At 50.5% G+C, this 16,715-nt stretch overlaps 1 protein-coding gene across 1 annotated transcript in view; it reads right to left on the reverse strand.

Moving 5' to 3' along the window:
* NCOR2 (nuclear receptor corepressor 2) overlaps positions 1–16,715 on the reverse strand; it is a 258,103-nt gene that overhangs the window by 132,141 nt on the left and 109,247 nt on the right. The window lies entirely within an intron of this gene.

Below are 16,715 nucleotides of genomic sequence, written 5' to 3' on the forward strand. Positions count from 1 at the left end.
GAGAGAAAGGGGACAGGTGAGCTCAGCTGAGATTAGAATAGCCTGAACTGTTGAAAAGCAGCTTTCTGAAAATTCCAGGCAAAGACACTCTCAGCTCACAAGACCCTTCCAGTCAGAGACTGGACAGATCAGCATAAACTCTGTGGCCATCACAGGGAGCAGCTCTGATGACCAGGAGCTGAGAGAGCTGACAGAGGGAAAACACAGCAAAACATTCAGCTTTGCCTCCAGCAGAGCAACAACCTTGTTGAGCCCAAACAGCTTGTATGCCAGGAGTATCCTGGAGCCACACCACCCTTCACCTCTCCAGCTCCAAACGAAGGAGCCTACCTCCTGCAAACACAAGTAGCATGCCTGGATGAGTTTGCCCACCCCTGAGGAATGCACATGGAATAAAACAGCTGTTTAGTAGCCACTGGTCATGCAGCTGGGGATCTCAGCACACCAACAGCCTACCCTGACCCAGGATGCTCCCCTCTGGCAGCTACCCAACACCTTAATTAAAAGTGTATCTATTCATTTGCTTAGTGAGCAGATGGATTTCTTTTGCTGGAGGGGTGAGGAAGAGGAGCTGCTGCTGGTTTGTAACCATAAACCACTGCCAGGTTTGGTGCAGCTGCTCAGGAGGTGAGGGAAGTGGGGAAGCAAACAAGTGAAGAAGCTGACACGAATCTGCTACCTTCAGTACAGCAGCCCTGTGCCCACAGACAAAACCAAATGTTGTTCTGCACCAAACAGCACAGAGTGTCCTCCTCTCTGCGCTGACGGCCAGGGCTATCCACCAACCCTCTCTCCAGGGTCAAGGGTGACATGATGGAACTTGGTGGCACTGGGTTAGCATGGACCCTCTGTGCTGCTTTGTCTGGCCCCAGGTTTTTCACTGGCTGTGTGGCAGCTCATGCCAGATGTGGCAGGCATGCAGATGCCACCTTGGCACTGTTCAGCATCTCAGTAACATCTGCTTACCAAAAAGCAGAAGACATGCAAAGTGGCCTCCATCCTGCTGCTGGTGGGGAGGAAGCACAGTGAGCTCCCTCCTGGAGGGGCTGCACCCACAGTCCAGCAGAGCTTCAGGGATCTGGCTTCAAAAGTAATTCCTGCCCAGTGGGGCTGTGCTGAGATGAGCTCCACCCTACTGCCTTCCACAAGGGATGAGCAACATCATCCACAGCAAAGCTGGAACAAGGGAAGGTAAAAGAGGCTATTTCCCAACAAAGTGGTTGTGTCACAGGACACCAGCATGCTTCACTGGTGCCTTCTTCCTCTCCCCTACTCAGCCTTATTCTAGCTGAAGGACACATCAAGTCAGGCAGGCAGGAATCACCACTGGGTGCAGTCTGGAGGGTATCAACAACATTCCCGCTGCTGCAGTCAAGGGACAGAAAGCAAAGAAGCAACCTGAAACCCCTTCTTCATTGTCTTATGTGGGGCTCATCCAGCCCTAAGAGCATTAAGGAACTAACAAATTAAGCTGCTGGCTTCCAGCATCCATCCCACAAGAAGAGAAACTTGAACATGAAAGATTTCTGGAGAATCCCCAAGAACAGATCCTGTCTTGTTTTACTTCCCCAGCATTAGACACCAAAAATGGTCAGTCTGCTGCAGGGGAAGGCTTTGTGTTCTCCACTACTGGGTTCTTTCTTTGGTGGTTTGGGGCTTTTTTTTTTTAAGCCAAGAGGAGCAAGACAATCACAAGAAGCAAAGGAGAAATGAGGTGTTCATCAAATCTTGTTCAGATTAAAGCAAAGGAAGGGGAAGTGTCTTGTAGGTGCAAAAGGTTTTCTAAAGGAAATCAAGCTACCTGCCAAAAACACAAGAAAGAGACTTCTCTGTGCACATGGAACAAAAGATATTATCTCATGCCTTCCAATATGCAAGACAGGGCATCTCTAAACTCCTGCTTGGCACAAACCCTGTGGAAACCTGGGTTCTGATACGTTTTTATCTGTTTACCTTGCAGAATCTGAAGTAAAACAACAGCAAAGCTGAGTAAGGGGAACAGCTGCAAGTCACAGCACAAACCCCATCATTATCTGGTATTAGGCAATGATTATAGCAATAGAAAGAGGCAATGTCCCTGGACCTCAAATCACTGGTCACTGCTATTTCACTAGCTCCTCTCTAAAGAAAGGGAATGAGGAAAAAAAAACCCACCCAAACAACAAAAAAAACTTCAAATAAAACCTTGTCCATGCAATGGTCTTGTGGAAGGTGTCCCTGCCCCACACAGGGGAGTTGAAAGTAGATGACCTTTAAGGTCCCTTTCAACTCAAGCCGTTCTGTGATTCCAAGTCCAAAAGGCAGAGCTCCCAGATTTGCAAAAGGCACAAAGGGGCTCTTCTAAGTCACAAAAGTGGGTTGAAAAGATGCCTGCAAAGCCTGGAGTCCACCCAGAGCCTGAGGTGGACTCCAGTGAAAAGAGATCCATCAGCTAGTGCTCTGTTTCCTAGCACTCTCAAGAAGCCACTCCAAATATATTCCTGCGCTTCAGACAGGACCATGCCCAGGCCCTGAGCAAGTGCGGCGTGAAACGTGAAATTCTTCTTATTAACGTGAAGGCACAGACTTCCAAACCAGCATGAGCTGGGAGAGCTGGAATAAATCTGCTGGAGGGAAGAAAACAATTACTGCATTACTCAAGTTGATATTTTCTCAGTAATTACACTGTTTCCATGTGATTTGTTTTTATACACGGCTAACAGCTACTGTAGTTCCTGTTTATCCCTGGCCTTGTTATTATGTGATTTGTATGATAACAAGGGTGGGCGAGCTTGGGGAGGGAGGGGGCTGCAGAAACTTTCCTGCTGCAAGAGGTGATTCTGCAGCAAAGAAAACAATCATCACCCAGGATTATTTATCAAAGAGCATGGCCAGGTGTCAGGGCTGGGTTTCTACCACACGTTTTTATTCCTAAGGTAGTCGGTGTCAATAGAGCAAGGCTGCTACACGCTGCCGGGCAGGGGCTTTCAAATCATGTGAGAAACAGGGGAAGGAAAAGCATTAAGTCAGATGTCCATTGATGCTCTGAAGAGTAAATAAACCTCTGGGTAATTCAGTGTCACTGCCTTCAGACATCAGCAAGTGGGTCCACAAAAGAAGAGACAGTGGGAACCCAACCCTGGTCCCAGGACAGAGAATCATAGAATTGTTTTTGTTGGAAAAGATCTTTAAGATCATTAAGTCCAACCATTAACCCAGCACTGCCAGGCCAGCACTAAACCATGTCCCTCAGCACCACATCTACAAGGGTTTTCAATCCCTCCAGGCATGGGTACTCCACTGCTTCCCTGGGCAGCCTGATAATCTAGGATTACCCTTTTAGGGAATACATTTTTCCTAGTGGTCAACTTCAACCTCCCTGACATGTTGGAAGCTGCCCCAGACCATCACCTCCTGCTTAGTTTGCATTTCTAGCCCACCCTGCAATACTCCCAGGGAGTTTGTGGGAGTTGGTAACAAGAAGAAAGGTGAGTCAAGTCAGCACCTACAGCTGGATGCAGCCCAGCCTCTGTGAAGAGTGATTCTTCTCAGTTGCTTCCCACCTTCAGGAGACAGCACAACAGCAGCATCTAACTCCTGCTGAAAAGCACGTTCTGACCTTTCACATCCCTTGATGACATCAGCTGCCTCTTCAAAACTACACTGGTGGGGGCTCAAAGCCTCCACACCCCCAGCCGGAACTTGTAGCACCGGTGAATACCTGATGAGCAGAGCCACTTGCCTGGGATGACCCTCAGGATCTCCAGCACAGCACCATGGTGTTTGCCCTACAAATCATCCACTCTAAAGTCCTGCTCTCTCTCTGCTTTTCTAAACCAGATTGTCAGTAATATTTCCCCAAGCCCAGGACAGAGATTTGGAGATGTCAACATCACTTCCATAGTCTGTTCACTTTCTAATTATCAGCTGGCAGCAGCATTTTCTGCTGGAGCACCACGAGGGATTAAGAGGTGTTTCCTCCAGCTCCTGCCCACTTGCACATCACACGTCCTCACAGGCTAGAGAAGATTGCCAAAGCAGGCAGGAGGGGCTGGGGCTGCTCAAATTAATTCTTCCTTCAACAAAATCCAACAGCCAACGAAGAACAAAGGGTGGGTTTGTGACCAGCCCAGCCCCCATCACCTGAGCCTCTCACAGCAGCACAGAGCTGGTGACCATTTCTGAACTCACCAACAAGCACCGCTACCAGATCTCATCCATCTGAGGCTGTGCAACACAGCAGGGAGAGCAGCTCTCAGGGAGAGCAGCTCATCCTCCCTGTGAGCAGCTCTCAGGGAGAGCAGCTCATCCTCCCTGTGAGGAACCCATGGCTGAGCAGCACTGCACACCCCAGCAGATGCAGAGCCCCAGGGCTTTCCCACACACTCTGGGACCAAAACACAGCAGGAGAGCCAACACCCCACACCTCTAGTCATCAGGTTAGAAGACAAAACACTTAAGTGGGCAAAAATGCAGATAAAAGGCACTTTTTTTTTTCTTAATTGGAAAAGTGTCCAACACATTCTGGTGCATCAGCAGCCCCAAGATGCCAAAGGGGCTGAAAACCAGTATCTAGTTTCCCTGGAGAGATCCCCAAGTAGAGAGCCTGAGCAGTGAGAAGTACATCAAGTTACTGCAATTCTTCTGTTCATTACTATCTGCTGCACTAATGCTTCTTTCAAGTTAACTCTCAGATACTGCTGGCTCTGGGCTGGGCTGTGTACCCACAGCCACTCAAGGGGCTGCTGAAGCAGGGGTAGATGTGCTTGTTGGTGTGTTCAGCACCACTGCAGGGAGCACTCAGTGCTGTTCACCAACCACCAGCACAGGGGTGTTCCTATGCAAGGCCAAGCAGCATCCACAAGGAATGCCATGTGTAGGATCAAGGCATTGCCCACCTCCTTCCTCTGTCCCTATGCTCCATGGCACGTGCAGGCCGGGGGGATGAGCAAAACAGGGATTGCTTTCACTAGATGCAGCCCAGAACGTGTTCTCATGGGAATGAAGCTGGAGACTATGGAGCTGCCCTGAAGACAAAGCTGATTTATTTTATTTCTTTTCTCTTCACTGAATCTGTGACTTTGTGAGCAGGCCTACGAAATTCCTTTCCCCTGTAATCCAGCTGAATTCCACGCAGAAAGCATCCCAACAATTTCTAAGCTTGCACGAAAAGTAGGTCAAAAAACTTCCCCAATGTTTCAACAGCTTGAAGCAATTTAACTGCAAAACCAGTACCAAATGCTGACCCTCCCCTCCCCACTCCCACCAGCAGCTTTAAGAGGGTGGTAAAACCTCAGCAGCGAGCGCTACAGTTGAACGTGCCAACCCAAGCCTACAGTCTGCTGTTGCACAACTTGCTTGTGCTGAAAAAAGCTGTTCCACAGTGTCATCCTGAACAGGATGTTAGGAGTTGGAAAAGACCTATGGAGGTACTCCACTCCAACCCCACTTCCAGAGCAGGGCCACAGAATCTAGTGTCGGTCACACAGGAACACATCCAGATGGGTCCTGAAAGTCTCCAGAGAAGGAGACTCTGCAATCTCTCTGGGCAGCCTGTTCCAGCTCTGTGACCCTTACAGTAAAGTTCTTCCTCATGTTGAGATGGAACTTCCTGTGCTGTAGTTTACATGCATTGCCTCTTGTCCTATCACAGGGAGCAAGTGAGCAGAGGCTGTCCCTTCCTTCTTGACACCCAGCTCTTGGATATTTATAAACATTGATTAAATGCCCTCTCAGTCTCCTCCTCTCCAGACTAAACAGCCCCAGGGCTCCAAGCCTTTCCTCATAAAGCATGTGTTCCAGTCCTTTAACCATCCCAGTAACCCTCTGTTGGACTCTCTCGAGTAGATCCCTGTCCCTGCTGAACTGGGGAGCCCAAAACTGGGTGCAATATTCCAGGTGAGGTATCCCTAGGGCAGAGTAGAACCTCCCTCAATCTGCTGGACACACTCTTCTTAGTGCACCCCAGGATACCACTGGCCTTCTTGGCCACAAGGGCACATTGCTGTCCCATGGAGAACTTGTCCACCAGGACTCCCAAATCCTTCTCTCTGCAGAGCTACTCTCCAGCAAATCACCTCTGGATCTCATGATGGCAGGGGACCACCTCTGGATCTCTCCAGCAGATGCTGCCTCTGGATCTCATGATGGCAGGGTATCTCAGAAGCACAGCAAAAGCACAGCTTATGGACTCAGGTAGCCCAGAGTAATGGGCAGTCAAACTTGGAAAACCTTGCTCCAAAGCCCAAGGCATCACAGCCCGAAGTGGATGCTGGGCCTTTCATTACCTTCTTGCCTTTCCCCATTAGTGGATAATAATTGCATGGAACCAGAACATTCCAGGCTGACAAGACAGGACTGGTGAACTCTCACCTACCCATCTACTCCTTACAAAGAGGAGCTAATTGCTCCACCTCCCATCAGGAACTGCCTGACTTTGCCTCCTCTTCATTGCTGGATTTTAAGGTGACCCTCAGTTTGTTGGGACATTGACTGCCTGGACTGAGATTTTCCATGCTGAATATTTGCTTCAGACTTTTTTAGGCTTTGCTTCAGGCTTTTTCTTTTATCATATTTTTTTTTTTTCCCCTCCCTAAATACTAAATTTCAGCCAAAACAACCTTGCTGCTTCCAAGAACAAGTTTACAGGAAAAGATGCCACCCTGCAACATTTCAGAAGATTCTGTGAACCTTGTCTCTGGGCATCTTGGGTGCACTTCAGACACATCTGGCAAGGCTGCTCTGCTGGATGGGGCACGGAGCAATCCGACCTAGTTGAAGAACTCCCTGCTCATCACAGCAGGGGTTGGACTAGATGAGGTTGAAAGGCCCCTTCCAACCCAAACCATGTCGTGATTCCACGAACTAGGAAGACAAGTAGGCGGAGGAGCCTCTCACAGCCCCTCCTCTGACAGCCTTCACAGGAGGACAGTGAAAAGTGCATACCTTGCCCACAGCCTCTTCCTCCACCATGGCAGGAACCCAACTCACCCTATGGCCAGAGCCACATCCATGCCTTGGTTTGAGGAGCAAAATCACTTCTGTAAGGACCAGCACTGGCCTACAGCAATGCAAAACAACCACAGACTGAGAGCACTGGAGAGGTACAGGTTCACGTGGAGAAGGCACCAAGCACCTCAGAATCCTGCACCAGAACACTCAAAACCATAACCCGAGCGACTAAGGCATGCCGGGGCTCTGTGGAGCCAAAAGGAGGGGGCTGAGCGAGCTCACCAAAACAGCGAGGAGACCGCGAACAACACGGGCAGGAGGAGAGCGCTTGTTTGATGTCTCTGAGAAAGGAACAAACTGTGACAAACGCCTCCAGTGACACCGAGCGCCCGGCGGGAGGCACGTTTCTAATTGCCCAATTTGGCACCGGGCCAGGCTGGTGGGATTAGCACCTCCCTGCTTCGCAGAACCAGATTTTCAAGGTAATGGGGGAGTTCATCACACAGCTGACCACTGCTCCTCCCAGCAAGGGCTCAAACCACCCTCACCTTCCCTGCAGTCAGCTGACCTCAGGCAGTTCCCACAGGAACCTCTGAACTATCACCGTGGACTTCCACCGAAATGTAGGATGTGGTGATGTGGACTCATGTGACTTCCAGGGAGTTGTAGAGAGCCAGAAGGTCTCCCCTCAGCCTCCTTTTCCCCAGGCTGAACCACTCCAGTTGCCTCAGCTGCTCCTCACCACACACACACTCTAAACCCTTCACCAGCTTTGCTGCCCTCTGGGCGTGCTTTAGCATCTCAGAATCCTTGTAGTGAGGGCCCCACAACTGAACCCAGCATTCGAGGCGCAGCCTTGCCAGTGCTGAGCACAGGGGACAACGCCACCATGCTAGGATGACGTTATCAGCATGCATGAGTCCTGCAGAAGTGGGAGCCAGGCCACTCCATCTGCTTGTGCCTGCCCTCCGCTGAGCACTGTGTTGAAACCCTCACAATTTCACTCTGACTGGCACAGCTACAGCAGCCAAAATGCAGGTGGGCAACAAGTCAGCAGCAGTCTCCTGTGTTGTGAATGTGGGACCAGATCCTGAGCCAAACTCAGCACCACCCACACCCAGGGCTGTCCACAGGCACTGGGATACATCAGGCTGGTTGGGAAAAAGCAGTGCCGTGCTCCACAGCTTAGATGTGCCCAGCACACCTCCTCTTCTGCTGGCAGGACCCTTAGAGAGACGATTGAATGGTGCTCCCAGGTTGGTGCCTGCTTGGCTAGGTAGCAGGTCCTGCCCTGCACCCCAGGAAGCTCCAGCTCATTCACTGGGTGATACCAGGTGCATCTTCCAGCACATGGAAAATCCACCACAGCAGCTTCTACAAACCTCACTTATTGAAAAATAAAAAATTGAGGGGAAATGAAAAGACAAAAGCCCTTCTCAGTGTGCTGTTATCAAGCAGAGGAAATGAGACTTCTAAAGCTCCCATTCAGAGAGGAGGGGGGTGGAGGGGAGAAAGAAATCCCACTCCAGACGCACTTGAGCGAACAGCTTTTGAAATGGAAATGTCGCTCTTCAGAAACATTTAAATTTCCTCCGCTTGCCAGGGAGGAGGAAGGAGGCAGAGGAGCAGCAGGGACTCCTCAGCCATGCAAATCCCACTGGGGTCCATTCAGGGCAGGGCCCTGTCGAGAAGGGATTTGTCAGGAGTTAATCAGGACCAGCACATGGTATTAATATTGGCTTGATGGGGCATCAGATTTGGAGGGGAGGGAAGGGAATAAAGACAGCTCTATTTAACCACTGCCACAAGTGAGATCTACCCAAGGCTCGCTCCTGCTCCCTCCCGCTCCTCTCCCTGCACAGCCATCGCCCAAATTATTTTTCCCCCAAATCCTGGAGGCTGAGCTGCCAACTGAGAATCAGCTTGATTGATGGAGAAAGGAAATGCAAGCAACACCTAAGAGGGTTTGATTGGTGGCTGAGGCATGTGACGGGACCAACCCCCATCTCTTCCACGCAAGGGCCGTTGCACCAAGACAGGATTACCAACAACTCCCAGCACAGCAGACACATGTTGACTGGTCCCAGCATTCAAATCCTGCTCACTCCCAGCACCTCCTCTTCCAACTGTGGCAGCTCAACCCCCAGAAATTACTGCTCCTGCAGCAATCCACCATGCTCCCCTTGTCAGCTGCATGCCACCACTTCACTGCTCTAGTGTCTTCAGGGTCACTTAACGTATAGGTTCATTCTTGCTGTGGTGTCAAGTGCATAAAGCAGGACATCAAAGACCTCCCTTCTGAAAAAAAAATATAAATTGGATTGCAAGAAAACTAGACACAATGGCAAGGTTCCAAAGGTCTCCTCTGTCCTCCAGATCCAGTAAGGTCCCACAGGGTCAGCTTTTATTAGTCAAGTCTCTGAACTCTATCAGAACATCTCAGTGCACACACACACGTGCATGTTTGAGCCTCGCGAGACACACAAGGCCTGAACAAAGTGGCCTGGAAGCAAAGAAAGGTCACTGTGAACTTCACTGACAGAGACACAAAACCCAAGCAGCTTTTTATCAGGAATCCAAGTTGTTCTGACTTCCATTTCACAGTGGCTGGTCTGGAAAACTTGTAACTGTGAAACAAGGCTCACAGCTGCTTGGATGCTCTTGAAAAACATTCACCAAGAATCACAGAATTGTTAGGGTGGGAAGGGACCTCAAGCATCATTCAGTTCCAACCCCCCTGCCATGGGCAGAGACACCTCACAGTAGATCAAGCTGCTCAGAGCTACATCCAGCCTGGCCTTAAAAACCTCCAGGGATGAGGCTTCCCCCACCTCCCTGTGGGCAACTTGTTCCAGTGTCTCACCACCCTCATGGTGAAAAACTTCTTGACATCCAATCTGAATCTACCCATTTCTATTTTTGTTCCATATTCCCTAGTCCTGACACCCTAAATAGTCCCTCCCCAGCTTTCTCATAGGCCCCCTTCAGATACTGGAAGGCCATAATAAGGTGACCTCAGAGCCTTCTCTTCTCTAAACTGACTAGCCCCAACTCTCAGTCTGCCCCCATAAGAGAGGTGCTCCAGTCCCCTGATCAGCCTCGTGGCCCTTCTCTGGACACATTCCAGCACATCCATATCCTTCTTGTAATAGGGGCTCCAGAACTGGATGCAATACTCCAGGTGGGGGTCTCACCAGAGCAGAGTAGAAGGGGAGAATCACTTCCCTCAACCTGCTGGCTATGCTTCTCTTAATGCAGCCCAGGATGTGATTGGCTTTCCAGGCTGCAAGTGCACAAGAACAGCCTGGGGGAGGAAGAAAGATCTTCCCTGGAAACAGTTTCTCCTGGCTTTTAATGAAGCCTTTAGCGGCCTCATCTGTCCCCAACACACCACTGAACTCTGTTTAACTCTCCCTTAATTTTAGGCTCTCTCCTTTGAGCAGGTGCTGGCCTCAACACATGCATAGGACATGGTGGGACACCACCTCCATCTGCCCCTCCACTGCCTGGGGCATCCACAGCAGCCTGGCAGCCCCCAGTGACACAACCCACATGCACCAGCCATAGCCCCATACACCCCCAGGGGTGCTATAACAGCACCCAAGGACAAGGGGATGTGGGACATGGCCACAAGCATTGCAAGAGACATGTAAAACACTAAGCAAGCCACAAGACTACACAGGGAATGTGCTGACAGGGGAGCATGGGTGGTACAGAGCAACCCTCAGCTGTGCCATCCATCAGAGCCAGCCACCAGCTGCGCTCCATGATTTATTGTTCTAATAATTGTGCAGACATGGAAGGGGAAGCCTCAACATTCCCTGCTTGGTTGAGTAGCCATTTCCTTCCCTGCTCCGCCTGATTTTCCATCAGGAGGCTGCATCCTGAGCCCTGGGAGTGGCAGGTGGAGTGACAGCAGTTCCAGGCATCCTCACCCATCTCCACCACCATCTCCCACGGCTGGCAGGGCAAGAGGAGGAAATAACATCCCACAGTAACAGGAAACACAGGCGGGTGCTGGTCCAGACATGAGCCGTCGGCCCAGCTCCTGGCCTCAACACGCCCATGAAACACACAAAACAAACCTTTCAGGAGAGCTCTGGATTTGTCTGGCGATATTTTTTTGCCATAATATTTCTTTTCCCCCCATTCAGTAGGTAAAGATAGCCATTAGGGTATAGGAACCACCACAATGTCTCAAGCGAGACATCTGGAGCATCACTCAGCTCTGTGACTAGGGCCAGACCGACTAAGGAAAGACCGAATGCCCACGAGAGTGCAGGATAAAGCAGCTCCCACAGGCTCAGGGCAGAAGCACCATTTCTAATTGCAAATGGCTGTGGGAGTCACTCAGCTGCCAACCCTTTGCCCCGGCTGTTCCTGCAGAACAGCACAAAGCACCCCTCTGCCTCTCCGGGCCGGGATGTTACACGGAAACAAACCAAACATCTCAGCTCCCATAGCAAGAATAAACCCACTGTGAATTTCTTGTTATCTGTTAGCAAAGCAGCAGCTTCCCACCAAGGCTGCAATTTCCATCTTGGTTTGGCAGGCACAGGGCTGTGAAATGATTACTGTGTTTACTTTTCCTTTGCTAACTATAAAATCCTATTCCTCTGCCCTGCCAAGAATGACTGAAGCTAATAAAATTCAGGCATTTGGAAGAAAGCAATAATAAGCCTCCCTTTTGGGGCCTTTCTGATGAAATTTCCCTGCTCCGATCAGCGATTATGCTGTATTCATGAACACTGCTGATGTCTCCAAGTGCACCCAGATTGACTCAAATCAATATTTAGCTTTGCTCCAGACTCTGAGCCTCTCTGCACGGCTGCTGAAGGCTGGATCACTGAACTGCACAGCTAAAAGAAGCCTTTGAAAAAACAGCTTACAAGTCTATGAGGCAGCATATATATGTGTGTGTGTGTGTGTGCTTGTGTATTAAAAAAACCCCTAGGCTTTTCAATTACTTTAAATCCTGTGAAGAAGTCTATACACATGAAACACCCCTGGATGCATGAATTTACAAATCCCTCTCCAAATATATTGAAAGCCATGAATACAATGCACATTATATAGACACACACACACATACCTGCCTGTTCTTTAGCAGCTTTCAGTGTTTGAAAGAGCAGAAGGTTCCTGGTGTTTACATCTGCCACTGCCTGCTGCTGAGACACAAACACATCAGCAGCTGAGGGCAGCCCGCTCTGCGGCGTACCTGTGATGGCTGGCACCAGATAAAATAACACAGACCTGAAAACCAGCCTGGAATAAAAGCCTGTGCTTCGTTTGTTGCATAACCACATGGGACAGCTTGATGTGCACCAGGCAATGGTTCTTTCTTAAGCAGCCACAGGAATGACAGCATCCAAAGAGGAGATCAGAAGGCAGAAACGATCACTGCTGCTCCTCAGGGAACAGCATGGGGAGGAGAGAACTCAGCCACGTCCCTTGTCAGGGCAGCGATCAGAGCAGGGTGTTCAAAGGCAAGCCTAGGAAGTGTTCCTGTGCAGGCAGAGGAGGTGCCAAGGCAGCAGAAAAACCTGCTGCTGGGATGTGCTGCAGCAGGGTGCTGGGCGCTCTGCAGCCCAAGGGAATCCCTCACAGAGGGGACACCATGCACTGGGCAGCCCCACATCTGCTCTCCAGCTCCTCTGCTGCTTGGTACTGCCAGCACTCTGCTCTTTCCCTGCATCCCACAGGAAAAGGTATTGGGTACAGGATTAAAAGGATTGCCAGTGCTTGGCTGGGATGAAGGTGAGCAGCAGCTGGGCTGAGCACTGGCAAATGCAGAAGATGATGGGTCAAAGTGCTGAGATGAGCAAAGAGTAACTAGGCTTAGGGCAGGATGTGAGGACATGGTTCAGGTCATTCCCTCCCATGCTGCTTCTCCCCTACTAATTTCTGCCGTTGATTTCCCCAAAGAGAGGGTAGGAAAGAGCACATTGCTCCTGCCACAAGCCAGCCTCATTGCTGGGCAAAAGCCCAGTTTCAAGGGCAGGCTCCACCATGCTTCCACTCCCTCACCTCCTGCAAAAAGGTGCCAAGAATTAGAATTGCATTTTTCAAGAGCATCGGAACAAGCCAAGGGCCTGTCAGCCTGTCCTGAAACAACCCCTGTGCTCAGCCAGTGCACAGCCAGCATTCCTGATGCACACCAGTGTCCATCACCCCTCCCCCTCCCCATGAAGCTGCAGAGCACTTGGTGGTGGAGCAAGCCAGAAAACCCTCTGTATGTCCTCTGCCTAAAAGACAGCCAAAGAGTTCTTACGTTTAAAAAGCAGATTTGGGTCCAAACAGAAAGGTTTTAGCAAGTGATTATAAGTAGGCCCTTTGGCACTCGGCAGCTCCTCTCTTGTTATGGATGCTAAGGGTGTCGTTAAGGGACTCCACGAAGCAGGGATGTGAAGTCACGGAGCTTTAGCAAGGGCTGTTGCCATGTTCAATATGTTATTACAGCTCCATCACCACAGGCACAAGGAGCAGCAAGCATCTCTGCCAGATCCATCTCTGAAATCACTCCCCCAACTCCATCCCCTCCAGCAGCAGCAGGCAAACACCTTCAATTGCTGTTGCATCTCCTCCACCCAGCTCTGGGAAGGAAGGCTCCAGTGCGAGATGCCCTTCTCCTCAGAACACAGCACGTAAAATTAATTTGATAGATGTCACTACTCACAGGCTTTCGATGCGCTACTCAGAGCTGTGGATGGGCTGCATTTCATAAGCACGCACCAGAATGCTGTACACTGATGGAGAAGACACCTAAGCTGCTCCCACCAAACCCCTTGCCCTCCCCAGGAAGGCCCTTAGCAAGGAGAGGTGTGAAGGGATGCTGAGCAAGAAGGGAGACCAAGTTCATCTGCAAGATGATGTGCACGCTTGCAAATGAGTAACAGCCCCTTGCTTTGTTGTCAGCACTAACTGGCCAGACCACATGGAAGGGGGAACAACCATACACTCCCATCCCAGAGCATGCCTGGGTCCAGCAGGAGCTGAAGCACTGCTCTGTGCCCAGCAGCACCCACACTCCCTCCCAGAAGATGGGAGGGGAAGAGAAGAAACCCACATCAGGCTGAAACTGCAGTGAGAGAAGAAAATGGCTAAGACATAATTCTTGGTACCAGGACTGAATTCTTCCATGGAAATTTCTTCCAGGTGAAGGTTTCTTTCTTACCACAAATGTGCAAAAGCAGATTGACTGCAGGTGGCCAGCACACTCCTCTTCACCCTGCACCACTGCCCCCACGCTTCAGAGCAATGCAGAAGAGATTGGTGCCAGTTCCTGTCACACAACCCCCAGTTCCTAAATCCCACTTGAGGACTGATAAAATTTAAGAGCACACTAGCTTTGCTGACTCCTATTTTTAGAGTGTAACAAGGCAGGTAAGGCTCTTTGCTATTGAAGAAAAGCTAGATACACAAACCATGTACAAACGCTTCCAAAAGGGAGAAGAAAAATCTCCACGAATCCACGCAGCACAGCCAGCTCACAGAAAAAAAGCTGGCAATATCACTTCTAATTACAGAGGTGAGGCAGACAAAGTCAAGAGACTTTCCTTCCCTCAAGCAGATCAGGTGAGATGTGGCACTGCACGAGCCTTGTAATATTGACTGAATGGAACAGAAAAGTCCAATTATGCAAATGATGAAGCAGGCTCCCGAGAAGCAGCCAGCCTTATCACGACGCCCTTTTCCACCGCTGCGGCTTGAAAGGCAATTTAAAAGGTTGTTTGGGATGTCGATCACCGCAAATGAGCCGAGGAAGTGCAAAACAACAACCTGTGCTTGAGGCAACCATCGGTTTTCCAGACATGCTGAGCCTCAGCTCTGCTCTCTGTGGCTTGGGGACTGCCATGGGCTGGAGCAACCAGAGCAAGGGAGAGCTGGGTTGCAGGAGGCTCATGGAAGGTCAAGATCAGTTTTCAGATGCTGCCTCCAGAGTTTTTCTGCAGCCCACAAGGGCTTTTCCTGCCAAGCCCAAGTCTCTTCAGACATAAGAACACCAGCTGAAGAATGCAATAAAATCAGTTGTCTTGTCACTCACAGTGCTCCTTCCTTTTGCCTCCTGCCCCAGGGCCGGCTGGAGCCACTGAACGTCTCTCAAAGACTAAACAATGCCTAACGTGTCTGGTTTCCAATGAAACCAGCACGAATCCATGCTCATGAGATGGAGCATCCTATTCCAGATACAACACTCCTCTGGCTGTTTGTTCCTTGGCTTCCCATCCCGAGTTGGTGCACAGCACGAGCTGCTGACAAGCCCTTGCGGCCATCCTGGCACAATCGCTGCACAGCGGACAGTGCAACGAAGTCTGCTGCATGCCAGGAAAGCCAGACATCTTACACAAGGCAGGCACACACCCTCAAAGGTGTGTTCACATGCAGCTGAGCAGGGTTTGACACTCACCCTCCTGCACTTTGGAAACAACCTTCAGAGCAGTGAGGAAAGCAAGGGAATGGAGAAATCCAGCCAGAAGTGTTTGCACTATGACAATGTGAACAACACAAATATTTCAGTTTTCAAATATGCTTGGAATGACAGAGTATGCCAACATCTCCCTCATCTTCCCAGAAATAGCTTTGAATCATTACTGCCCTAACCCAAGTTGTGTCCCCCCACTACTCCCCCACCCTACCAAATTGTTTCTGCCATCAGATTTTTATCAGGTGCAAGTCAACAGCGTGAGCAACCACACGGCAGATGGGTGCATGTTGAAAACGTCACAGGAGGATCCTCCTACAGCTACTGAACTCTGCAACCCCACACCACTTGGTCCTGATGGACATCCTACTGCCCCACCAGCCTGGGGACTATGGGGACAGCCTGCCTGCCTCCTCACCAAGCTGGCTGCAAGGAAGAGTTAGTAAGAAATGCTGCTCTCCACAGAGGAAGGAGGACAAAAGCAGGAAAATACGTAGGTGTGTTTGTACCCACTAAAATGGTTCCATTTAATTGCTCAGACCTGAGGTTAGAGCCACTTCCACAGAAGTCCACTCCTCCAAGTAGCAGTTGGGAAGCCAGGCAGCATGTGCAGGCTTTGAACTGAGCACCCAGCAGTCCTGAGGGGGAGAGGTAGTCTTCTTGTGGCAAGTTTTTACAGGCATTTCACCTTTCACAGGGCTGATCTAGCCATGCGCTGGCACAGAACTCAGCATCTCACGTGGGTTTTGGATAGTGTGGAGTGAGCAGCAAAGCACTGGCAGCACTGCTGTGTTTCCATCAGTGCTGCTGTGGCTGCCAGCCATCCCTTTGCCACCAGATGTGGCCACAACCACAGCTGGTCAAGGAACCAGCTCCCTCTCCTATGGCAGAGACATAAGGCCAAGGAGGACAGCCCTCTGCTGTCACTGGCTCTCTGCTTTCAGACTCTCACCAAAAGCCCCAGTAATGAGCCCTGAGCTCTTCTTTCCAAGTGGAAAACCACCCTCATCAGGGAAGGGAGCCCATATGATCCACACAGCACACTCAGAGCCTACAGGAGGTCACTTGCCCAGGGATGGCCGATGCTCACAGCTTCATTTCATTCTGCAGCCCCTCTGTGCCATTGTTCCACAGCAATAAATCACAGGGAGGCACTGGAATTCTGGCCTAGTTTCTACATGAAGGAGCCCAGGGTTCAGGAACCCAGATGCCACCTCACTTTTGCTACCTCTCTCAGCAGCCGCTGTGCCCAGCAGCCTTCCAAACACTCAACGCCTACGCATCCCGTCGGAGCGCGGCGGCTCTCCCCGTTCAAAGCACTGCCGAGTTTCCACCCCTTCTGCTCCCTTCCCCCAGCACTGGA

Source organism: Dryobates pubescens, chromosome 25, assembly GCF_014839835.1.
Source record: "Dryobates pubescens isolate bDryPub1 chromosome 25, bDryPub1.pri, whole genome shotgun sequence".
Classification (NCBI taxonomy): Eukaryota; Metazoa; Chordata; class Aves; order Piciformes; family Picidae; genus Dryobates; species Dryobates pubescens.